The 11,963-nt window shown below is 43.2% G+C and overlaps 1 protein-coding gene across 5 annotated transcripts in view; it reads right to left on the reverse strand.

Annotated features, from left to right (window-relative positions):
• Positions 1-11,546, reverse strand: part of LOC125042979 (ecdysone receptor-like) — a 302,029-nt gene extending 290,483 nt beyond the window's left edge. For all 5 annotated transcript variants that reach the window (XM_047638848.1, XM_047638849.1, XM_047638850.1 and 2 more), the window contains exon 1: positions 11,048-11,546. The gene's annotated coding sequence lies outside the window, so the exon portion shown is untranslated. The remainder of the gene's footprint in view (positions 1-11,047) is intronic.
• Between the last annotated feature and the right edge of the window lie 417 nt (positions 11,547-11,963).

Consider the following 11,963-nt stretch of genomic DNA (forward strand, 5'->3'; position numbering starts at 1 on the left):
GTTTTCCTCTTTTAAAAACCTCGTCAGCCCCGTTCGCGGACAGATATTAACGGAATGTAGTATAACAGTGTTAGTATATATAGTGAAATACGCCGTGTACGCCAAACGGAATAACCAAAATGAAAAATTTTTTAAAAAGAGAAATGAATGGCCTACGAATGGCCAAGCTACGCCTCTGCTAATTAATAGGTGGTTCTAAGGGGGGGGGGGGCGGTCTGAATTCTCTCGCCGTTATGTTTTCCCGTTGTTTGCTACCAGAGGTCACCTCCAGTCCACAGTTCATTACAGGTGGGGTTACAGTGTCCTCTTTTACAGGCTGTGTGGTTACGGTGGGAGGTCTATTTTTCTCCTCCCTTATAATCGCTGGTTACACTGCCCAGTTCTCTGCAGTCTGCGGTCACAGTTTCCCGTTGTTGACAGTAAGCGGTTATAGTGTACCGTTGTTTACCGCCAGCGCGACAGGCACCGGCCGGTGCAGGTGCGTGAGATGTCCCAATTAACCGGCCTGCAGCCCAGACTGCTCCAGCTCTTGGTAAACAACGGATACTGCGACCGTTAAAACAATTGACTTTGCAGTCCTAGGAGTAACCTTGCGTATCTGAAGCACGGTTCTGTTGGCGCGGCTATTGCGGTGGTCTTATCGTTCACCTTGTTATTATTACTAATCACCATTGCTGGCTTTACTGTCATTATCATAATCGTCGGTTCTTCTGATATTACCCAATTACAAACTATTGCTGATGATACGGTTATGATTCTTGTAACAGTTTTCAATGATAAACAAAAACTGGTATTAACTGCATTACTACTGCTATCATAATTGTATGACTATTTGTTAAATATTCATTGTCATTATCATTGCCTGTAATTGTATTACCAATACTACCTTTATCATTACGGACGTTATACTATTACTGATCCCATATTCAATACTTCCATGGTAACACCTTCATATCCAATTCATCAATATTTACAGAGTCAATAACAATCATGCATATTTACACAATTATCCTCCCTTCATTGCAATCATTAATTCAATTAACACCCTCACCTCTGCCATTAATATTATTTTAGCAACCGTCACCATTACGGTCGTGGCCGTATTCATCTTTCCAATGATACAACTACTAATTACAAGAGGCAATTCTCGCCCACAGTCCTATTACTATCGGCATTCTCATTACTTGCATTTTCGAAGTTAGCGCCGTAAATAAACAAGCGAGACGACTGCATTTGCCCATTAAATAAGAGACTGCGGCGAAATCCTGTTGCCACCCCGTCCTCCGTCTCGCATATGGACACTGGCACTTTCACAGGCTGGCGCCCTCCGGAGAGACACAATACTTCGTTTCTAGTATGTCCAAATCTAAAATTACCCTTTTTCATTGTAACGAAGTTCTTTGCTATCATATTAGCCTAGGTGACGCACTGGCCAGAACGTAATTTCCATCCAGGATGAAATATAGCTGTGTAATCCATGATCGTTTAGTTGAATGGCCTAATTCTAAGCACATGGGCTAGAGGCCACATACCATTTAAAACTGTACACAACACAGTCATGAAATGCTACATACTGTACACGGCGTATTTGTATATGAACGTGCGTCCATATACAAACACGTACGCACACTCACGCACGCATCCAGGCATGTACACATAAACACACATGCGGGAAACAATTTGATGATTTCAAGCCAGTTCTGCGCCAGTCACTTTCATTGCTTGTGTCAGAGAAAGTGAATGATTGGAGCAAGTTCTTCCTAATGCGCCAAATATTGTAATGATTATGCGGATAGCAAGGCGATGTCTATATTTTTCTTTATATGAATTTGGAAAATATATAGTTGCAAAGGTAAAAAATGCACGCACACACGTACATGCACACACGCACATAAGCACGCGCACGCACACGCACACACACACGTGTGTGTGTTTATATTTATATTTATAAATATGAGTATGAATATTAATATGAGTATGAGTGTGTGTGAGTATGAGTTTGGGTTTAAGTGTAAGTGTGAGTTCGTGTGTGTGTGTGTGTGTGTGTGTGTGTGTGTGTGTGTGTGTGTGTGTGTGTGTGTGTGTGTGTGTGTGTCTGTGTGTATGTATGTATGTATGTGTGTGTTTGTGTGTGTTTGTGTGTGTTTGTGTGTGTGTGTGTGTGTGTGTGTGTGTGTGTGTGTGTGTGTGTGTGTGTGTGTGTGTGTGTGTGTGTGTGTGTGTGTGTGTGTACACACGAGTCTCAACAGCATTTTTATTATCATTATCATTATCATCTTATTATCCAAACCACTGGTCAGTCAATGTTTGGTAATATTTCCCAAAAGGTTTTATAATCAGCAAAAGCACTTTACGTCCACGTCATCCAGACGACCTTAAGGAGGGGCAGCCCAGTACCACGCATCCTCTAGACAGAAATATTAGCGATTAGGTTTTAACAGCGAAATACACTTCAATAACAACCCCTCGAACTTATAGAATCAAGGAGCATTTGGCCAGAAAAATTAAGGAAAATGGGGTTGGTCATTCTCCCTGGAACCAGCCTGGCAACGAGGCCGACGAATGATGATTTCAATACGCCACTAAAATGTCCATTAGGGAAATCGATTATGCGGGGAAAATGAAATGGATCTCATATGCATATTGAACCCCGATTGGACTCCCGATAATTATCTTTTCAATGTTATTATCGGCGCTGCTATCAAAATGCGCGCTCGCCTTTGATGCGCTTAGAACTCAAAGCCTGGCGAAGGTGATATTTACTCATTAGGACGGATGCAACTGCATAAAATAAGATGTCCTTGATAGCAGATCATCCGTGGCGAGGAGCGTGCACGTAGATGTATACTGGTACATATCAGAGAGAAATGAGTTAGTGACAGAGAGAGAGAGAGAGAGAGAGAGAGAGAGAGAGAGAGAGAGAGAGAGAGAGAGAGAGAGAGAGAGAGAGAGAGAGAGAGGGGGGGAGAGAGAGAGAGAGAGAGAGAGAGAGAGAGAGAGAGAGAGAGAGAGAGAGAGAGAGAGAGAGAGAGAGAGAGAGGGAGAGAGAGAGAGAGAGAGAGAGAGAGAGAGAGAGAGAGAGAGAGAGAGAGAGAGAGAGAGAGAGAGAGAGAAAGAAAGAAAGAAAGAAACAGAGGGGGAGAGGGAGAGAGAGGGAGAGAGTGTACTCGTCAATTAATCTTCCGCAACCATAGGCGTCTCATTTCTTCCTGTTTCCCCTCCTTATCATTCAATACATGATTTTTGAAAACCATGATTCACACACAATCCCGATCGAAGACAGACCGGCCCCTTACCCTTAACCTTACCCTAACCCTTCTCTTTTATTACCAATTATCTTCTCTCCCCCTCCTCCCGGTTCTCCTACCTCGTCCCCGTTTTGTTATGCCCATTACTCAATGCCTCGTGATCCCTCGCACCAGCAAAGAACCGATTAAAAAAACGTCATCACAACCGCACCAACACCAAGGAGAGAAATACGTCTCGGGTATTTATTACGTATCCCGCGAACCCTCTTTGCCTTCCTCCCGCCATTCTCTCCGCCTACGCCTCCATCCTCTGCTCGCTCGACCTTACGCATCGGCGAATTAAAAATAATATGAGTTGCTGGGTACGGACGTGGGGAGAGAGAGAGAGTTCCGACGCTGTAGTCGAGAGGGAAGTAAATGCCCGTCTGCGTTAGGCACCTGCTTTTTTCTCGTCTTCCTTTCCTGTGGCTCTCAGGACTTCTCCAAGTGGCCCCGGTGTTTCTGAAGACCCCAGGAAACGCGGGCACGAAAGAAGGCGTAGTTCTACGTCCGGGGACACGTCCCACACCCGTTGGCTGTCCCGAGCAGGAGCAACACGAGCAGGTGTTCTGCCTTGTTCGTTCTAGCGAGGTCGGGGTTCGGGCCCAGACGGAGGCCCTGGGGGCATCGCGCAGCCAGCTTTACCCCGCTAACATCCCATTTCTCGCAACCTCCGCCCTCTGCAACGAGGTCGCCCTCCAACCCACACGGCAACACGACCGGGAAGCGGCACTCTAGCGCCCTGCGAGCCTCCCCCCCCGTGCCGCGCTAGGGCCCACGCCGGCATGGGGGTATCCTGCGGGGTCACACGCGCACCTACAGTTATTTCCACAGGAATTTCTGCGCCCGAGGTCTTATGCGGGAGAAATGACTTAGAACCACTTTCTGCCCTCCCATAAAAGAGAGATGTCGCTCTGAGTCAGTGATGCAGAGTGCCAAGCCAGGTGTGGGTGCCACCGCTCTGATGGCTGTCTTTGATGATGCCACATCCAATCCACTTCCTCCTTCACTTGTAAACGCAAGGTATTCTGCGAAGCGATACCGCTAAGTATATGTAATTTGGGAAAAAAATATGATTTCTAGAATGACAATGAGAATAATCATTCACCCCGCTGACCACCACCAAGTTAAACTATGATAGCTCTGTGTATGTATATGTGTACCCGTGTGGGTGTGTATTGCCGAGTCTGGGGAGAGGTCAACTATCTTTCTTCCGCGTTATCCCTTCGCGAGATCTTTATTCAATACTATGAAGACTGGGATAGCGCGGTGATGGTGAAAATTACGACAAAGACTCGATGCTCACAATAATGAGTATCACTTGACGATGAAGATAATGACAATAACAACTGATAACAGCAATAATAACCATTATCATGATGATAATGATGACAGTGTTAATAACAATAATAATGATAACAGCGATAGTAAAAGAAATGACATCATATTGTTATTACATTAACTACATCATACTTATAATACTAACAAAACAGCAACAGCAATACTGCTACTATTACTACTGCTAGCAAAAATACATATGATAGTAACAATAATAATGGTAATGATAATAACAATAATAAAAACAATAATAATAATAATAATAATAATAATAATAATAGAATAATAACGATAATGATAATAATGATAATAATAATAATGATAATGGTAACAATGATAATAATAATAATAATAATAACAATAATGATAATGATAATAATAATAACAATAAAAATAATAACAGCAGCAATAACAAAACAACAGACACAATAATGCCATAAGAGGCACTACTGATAATACAGATCATACCAGGGATAATCTAGGATAATAATCCCATCACGAGTGAGGGACTGAATCCTAAGAGAGGGACGGCGGTAACAATCACGGAGAGGTATATCTTGCACTTATTCTACCGAGTACAGCCATTCATTCTATACGACGCCTTCCTCCGAGCACAAGAGTCAATACACGAAAGCACATGCATCCTAAGTATCCACGCTATCCTAAGTGGAAGCACAAGTACAAACATGCACACAGGTTCGGACTCAAACGAAAGCCACCGACTGGCCCCTGTGTCAGGTCAGGTCAGATCAGGCGATTTCCGTTATTGGCTTGTTAGTAACTGTGTACGTGCGTGTTAGGATAACTTTTTTTTTTGTTTGTTTGCGTAGAAAGAAGGGTGTATATGGGAATATGTCCATTCATATCAAGACGCGTGAGATGCAATCTTACCGTAATTTTGCCTTCTCTGCAAAACGACCAGGAAATCAGCAAGAGACTTCGCCAAAGACCTTTCGCACACATACACACACCAACACAAAAGCACACATGCACGCAACCCGAGTTCATTAGGCAGCGCTGAGAGAGAACTCGGCCGCATAACCTCTCTCGTCAAACCCAAGCCACTGGAATAAACCTCGGTGATGGCGATAATCGACATAAACACGACCCATGTTCCCCAAGTGTCGGCTAATTTACGCGGCCGCGACGTCGACTGATCCTCTGACGACTGGTTTCGAGTCAACCGCCAGTCGTCGACGGGAGGAAGAAAGGGAGAAGGGGAGGAGGAAGGGAGAAAGGAAGTGAGGAAGGGAAAAAAGGGAAGGAGAAAAGGAGGGAGGGAGAAAGAGAGGGAGGAGGAAAGAACCGAGGGCGAAAGGAAAGAAGGAAGGAAGGGAGGGAAAGCGTATATAGACGTCGTCGAGTTCGGTCGAGTTGAGGCCGCGGATTCGATTGCGTTTGCTTTCGCGCGGCCGTCGGCAACGAGATGTGTGCCTTATCATTGCTATTATTATCGCTATCTTTATACCATCATTGTATAATCATCATTAGTTTCCTATAACCAATATTATCGTTATTAAATTATATTATTATTATTATTATTATTATCATTATTATCATTATTATTATTTTATCAATTCTTATTATCATTATTTTTATCCATTTTTATTATAATTATTTGTATTAATTATTATTATCATTATTATTATTATTATTATTATTATTATTATTATTATTATTATTATTATTATTATTATCATAATCATTATTATAATCATCATTATTTTATCATTTATATTATAATCATGTCGTGATCATTGATATTATAATATTTGTTTAAATTATTATTGTCGTCATTATTATCATCGTTATAAATGACACTGCCATGCTACCATTATCTTTATTGTCAACAGCATCACTAATATTACAATCATCACGATTATAATATCATATATTTATGATCATTATTATTGTCATCAGAAATTAATTTATAATTCATTCTAAAAATATAATTTTGTAAGGCACTACGTTGTCAATTTCAGGATATACATCACACGTCATAGATTGCGTGAAGTTTTATATATTCAGATAGACAAAGATTTATTGGTGGGAGGGAGATGGAAGGAAGGGAGATGGTAAGCAAGAAATGTAGAAAAATGGATAGACAGATAGATAGACAAGAAGGAGGTAAAATGAAATAGCGATTCCACACTACCAAATTTTCTTTCCCTGGTTCTTCCGTTAAAGTCCGTACCGAAAGGCTTTGGATAATAGCAATAATAATGATAATAATATCAATAAAAACCGAATCAGAATGGCCACCGCGCGCACCCGAGTGAGGAACACGAACTCTACCTCCAGCAGCGCCATCTGCAACAATGCTAGTGACATCAAATTTCCTTTTAGATTGTACTTGTGCTTCGGAAGGGGGGGAGGGAGGGGGGGGGGAGCTCCTCTTACAACCCGAGAATAAATCAAGAAAAAAAGAAAACCGAAGAGGGGGGAAAATAAACCCGAAGATCGAGGGAAGAATTGCCCTCTGCAAGACATTCTCTCGGAGGAAATACACTGACGAGATCTTGCTGAATGAACGGCGGGGAACGTGACGAGACACCTTATAACGAACGACGACCACCGCCTAAGACCCGGAATACGAAAGCGAGGAAGTCGATAGTTTCTGAACTATTATATTCTTAGTGAAAAAAGTAACCCTTAATTACAGAACCAATCAGGAACCTCGAGATCCCTCATGAAAAGATCCATGCACGGCCCTTCATGGAGTCATGATCGTTACAACAGGTGCGCGCGCAATTCACCTTCCCCCCCCCCCCAATCACCCTTTACCGTCCCCATAGTATTCACTACCTTGATTCATGACGAGCGAATGATACTCAGTGAAGCGTCGCACCCACGGCCTCGGGTCCTCGCGATTTCCGTCAGGCCTCATCATTATCATTATTCGTTATATCCTTATCAACGGATTATTATGGCAACTCCCATCCGAGAGGAGAAAAGGAGAGGTCGATGATATTTGGAAAAAGGACGAACATCATGTGAAATTCTGCGTCTTCGCCCAATCCGCCAATATACATTTCCACTATCCATCGTTCGGAGGAATCAGCCTTTCCACTCACGTCCCCGTAACCCAATGATCCCCTGTCTACTTTCCGGTCCGCTGCTCTCACCTCAAAAAACATTAGGCAACTCTCCAATACAATACAAGGCAGCGGACACACAGCGCAACGCAGCGATCCTTGCAAACATAAACATCTCGCTAAATAACTTCATCTACCCCATCGTGTAACATAAAACGCGTCCGTTTTGTCACATGTAGGCCTACGGAAACCGACACTAAGCGGGGCTACTTGTATCGACTTCAGTGGCGTTTACTCAATGTATCTCCGTTTATATTCACGATCCGAGTGCCAGTGCCAACAAACCGCCCTCCTCCAAGCCGTGTGGGTACGCCCTGTGCCACCTTGTACGCGCAACATTGACGTCATCTACAGCAAAGAGGCCTCGCGCTGCCCCTTCGGAACAGCCTGCGATTTTCGTGGTGCCTTGCTTGAATTTACTGCATACATTGCTTGCGTTGATTGCCACAATGCCTGTCACTTCTATTATAAAGACTACGGTTAAGTTGAGTTAATTTTGCTGTCATCTTTCAATTGTATTGCAGTTATGCTCCGCGAACATCACAGGATATCAGCTCTAGAAATAAAAATAATAACTAAAATTATTAGTATTAATGTAATATTAATATTAATAACAATATTATAGTTATTACAATCATTATCATCATCATCATTATCATATGAGAACAACAAAATTACAACAAAATGGCAAAAAGAACAACAAAATTAATCTTAAAAGACACACAGACCAACATAAATATCCGCACTACAATTACTGCTCCCAATGCTTATAAACAAGTATCTAGCAAGCTCAACAGATAACCCTGCGGCGTATAAAATACAAAACGGACAAATGTTATTAAACTGTCCGCGCCGGGAAACAGTCATAAAATACAGGCGCCCCAACAGAGTCGGTAAATAATTTGTCTTTGGCATTCCACACTTCATTTATTACGTCTTAGAGCTGTGGCAAGGAGGTCAGGTGCTCACTAGGTGTGTGTGTGTGGGGGGGGGGGGGGGGGAGGAGGCGTCGATACCAGATACCAGTAAATGGGCGGTGTGATCAATTCCGCTCTGATCTCCACGTAATGGTGATTGATAATAAAGTGATGATGCTAATGGCTAGGATATAACGGCAACTGAAGTTTCCCTTCAATCTCTCTCGTCCCTTTGACTCTTGCATAAAGAGATCCATAAATAAACATTTAACATCCCACGCAACAAACGCGGTCTTCCAGCCTACCGCGGATACCCGCCCCTTGGCCTGTTCCTTCATCCATTCATTCATCACTCATTATACATCTGTCTTTTTTCTTTGCCACACGGATATCATTCTCAGATTTTGTGTGTTGGTCTCTCTGTCTGTCTCTTCCTCTCTGTCTCCATCTATCTCTTTTATCTAAACCTATTTCCGTTTTCTTCATGCTGTCAATTTGCGCACGAAAATAAAATCAACAACTTTTCAACGACCGAAATCTCGCTTTTTATACCACATCCAATGCCCGTCAGTTAATCTTGCGTCTCGTGCAAACACTAGTGTTCGCGCGCGTTACTGCTTGCATGATTCGGGCCCACCGGAAAAGGACCATCTCTCGGTGTCTGTGCCTTTCTGTCTGTCTGTCTCATAACCCTCGTTCTCCTTCATTTCCCCTTTGCCTTTTTTCAATCTCTAACGACCTTCCTAGTTTTCGGCTATCCCTTTCGGTTCTTCCCTTTGCTTTTCTCTACGTTTTGTACCTTTTTTCTTCTCTCGACATTTACAATCGCCTAACTTCTCTATCTATTTTTATTTGTCCACGTAATATTTCATATCTTCATATTCACTTATTTCTTTGTGGCAAAACAACTGTGGGGGCTAGTGTCCGCGCATGCGTATGCGCATGATCTAGATATGCTATCCCTGCATACACCTTCAGATTATTTACAAGCAAAGGCTTCGAACTACGTATATTGGGTTATAAATACGCGCGCGCGCACGCACGCACACACACACACACACACACACACACACACACACACACACACACACACACACACACACACACATATATATATATGCATATATATATACATATATATGTACATATACCTATACATATATGCACACATATATACATATATATAAATACATACATACATACATATATATAATCTGTATATATGTATATATAAATATGTGTGTGTGTGTGAGTGAGTGAGTGAGTGTGTGAGTGTGTGAGTGAGTGAGTGAGTGAGTGAGTGAGTGAGTGAGTGAGTGAGTGAGTGAGTAAGTGAGTGAGTGAGTGAGTGAGTGAGTGAGTGAGTGAGTGAGTGAGTGAGTGAATGAGTGAGTGTGTCTGTATTAGACACGTGTTTGATTTAATTTATATGTATTTATGTATTGTGTTTATATAAGAATGTGTATATGTGTGTTCATACTGTGAATGCATTTACTCTCTCTCTCTTTCTCTCTCGCTCTCTCTCTCTCTCTCTCTCTCTCTCTCTCTCTCTCTCTCTCTCTCTCTCTCTCTCTCTCTCTCTCTCTCTCTCTCTCTCTCTCTCTCTCTCTCTCTCTCTCTCTCTCACACACACACACACACACACACACACACACACACACACACACACACACACACATATAATGTATATGTGTGAGTGCAAATGTAAACACACGTATACAAAAACGCATTGTGTGTGCGCGCACGCGAGTGCCTACATGTGTGTACTGATATAGTTCTGACACCTTGAACAACTGCTTTGTTATGAACTAATGACACACTTGGCCAGCCCTCAAAATAACTGACAGCAGTCGGGTCAAACCTTTCCGCAAGACAGTATTTGCTCGAGAAAAGAAAGATGCACATAATCCCAAATAGCGAACACGGATCCCCGAGAGAGGAACCGCCGGCCACGACCACACACATCACATCAACAAGGCGGTGCGGCGACTCCTCCGGCGTGTTCTAGTGCAGGTGAAATACTATCGAGTCACGTGACCTCGCCGCTACTTGCTCATGGTGGCAGTCAACTTACCTTTTTCTTTTTCTCTGGGCGACGGAAATACTTCTCTCGTCTTTCTGCTTCTTATGGTTTATCACTATTTTTGACTCACGTCCTCCCTTCTTTGTAAATGCATTATTAGTTGTGATAAGTTGAGCAATCGGTTAAATTTGTGACGAATCGAAGGGGTGAATGCGAATCCTGCGGGCTTTCCCCTACACAACTAGTCCTGCTTAACACCTTTCTAGCATGCCGTCAAGTGGCCATAAAGGTCGGACGAGGAAGAATGGAAAATGACATACCTCGTAATGGCGGTCTGGGCTCCTTACGTCAGAATAACGGTAGGTCTATACAGTTAACGACACTCACCTGGTCTCGAAGTTAGAAGCCAAAGCCGTGGCCGCAAGTAGACCCCAATTCGTACCGGTCCAAGTCACACACCGATTCGGACGCCGCACACTTGTACCCCTTCACCTTATCTACGAAAACTGGCACAAATTATGATCCAAGGTGTTGATAGCTCTGTTGCAGCGTTTGGGCTTGTGCAGAGATCACTTAAAAGCACGTCGATACACCCCTTCGGTCATACAGTACCGAATCCGAAATCGGTGCCAATGGCCCCCACTCAAGTATTCGGACGGGCGGTGGAGTCTAGGGCCAGGCCAACACTAAGGGCAAAACTGCCTCAAAATCTAACAATTTTCCAACGATCCTTCGCAAATTCCCTCACGACACTTGGTTAACTTCTTTCTACACACTAAAAATGTAATTAATATTCCTAAATCTAACTCGAACTAGGAGTAGATGAAGCGCCAACACAACACACAACGCTGAGGACGGCTGCGCGATTTCCTCCCTCTGTCGTGGTCTATCGCACACTGAGTCCTCGCGAGCTTTCTCTTACGAGTAACCCAGACTCGCGAGTTGTCGGCTCTCGCGACGCCGCGGACAACGGCGTATTTTACACCAATCAACTCTCGGCTGTCGGGGATTCGGATTTGCGTGAGTTGATTAAAAGTGTCCTCAGGGCGAGAACGAGAAATGTCAAAATGTTTCATGACCTAAATTCACCGCGCCAGTTTGAGATCAGCTTACAGACGCATTGCAAACTTTTTAGTAAATGACACGTTCAGTGACGGACAGACACTCGCATACACATGCACACACATATACACACAGTTTTACCGTACGCACATGCCTGTGTGGGCCATTATAGTAGAGGAGACACTCCCACACCCAACACTAACATACGAAGGATTAGCATCATGTAAAAGAGTTGAAATAT

The sequence above is a fragment of the Penaeus chinensis genome, chromosome 33 (assembly GCF_019202785.1).
Source record: "Penaeus chinensis breed Huanghai No. 1 chromosome 33, ASM1920278v2, whole genome shotgun sequence".
NCBI classification, from domain to species: Eukaryota; Metazoa; Arthropoda; class Malacostraca; order Decapoda; family Penaeidae; genus Penaeus; species Penaeus chinensis.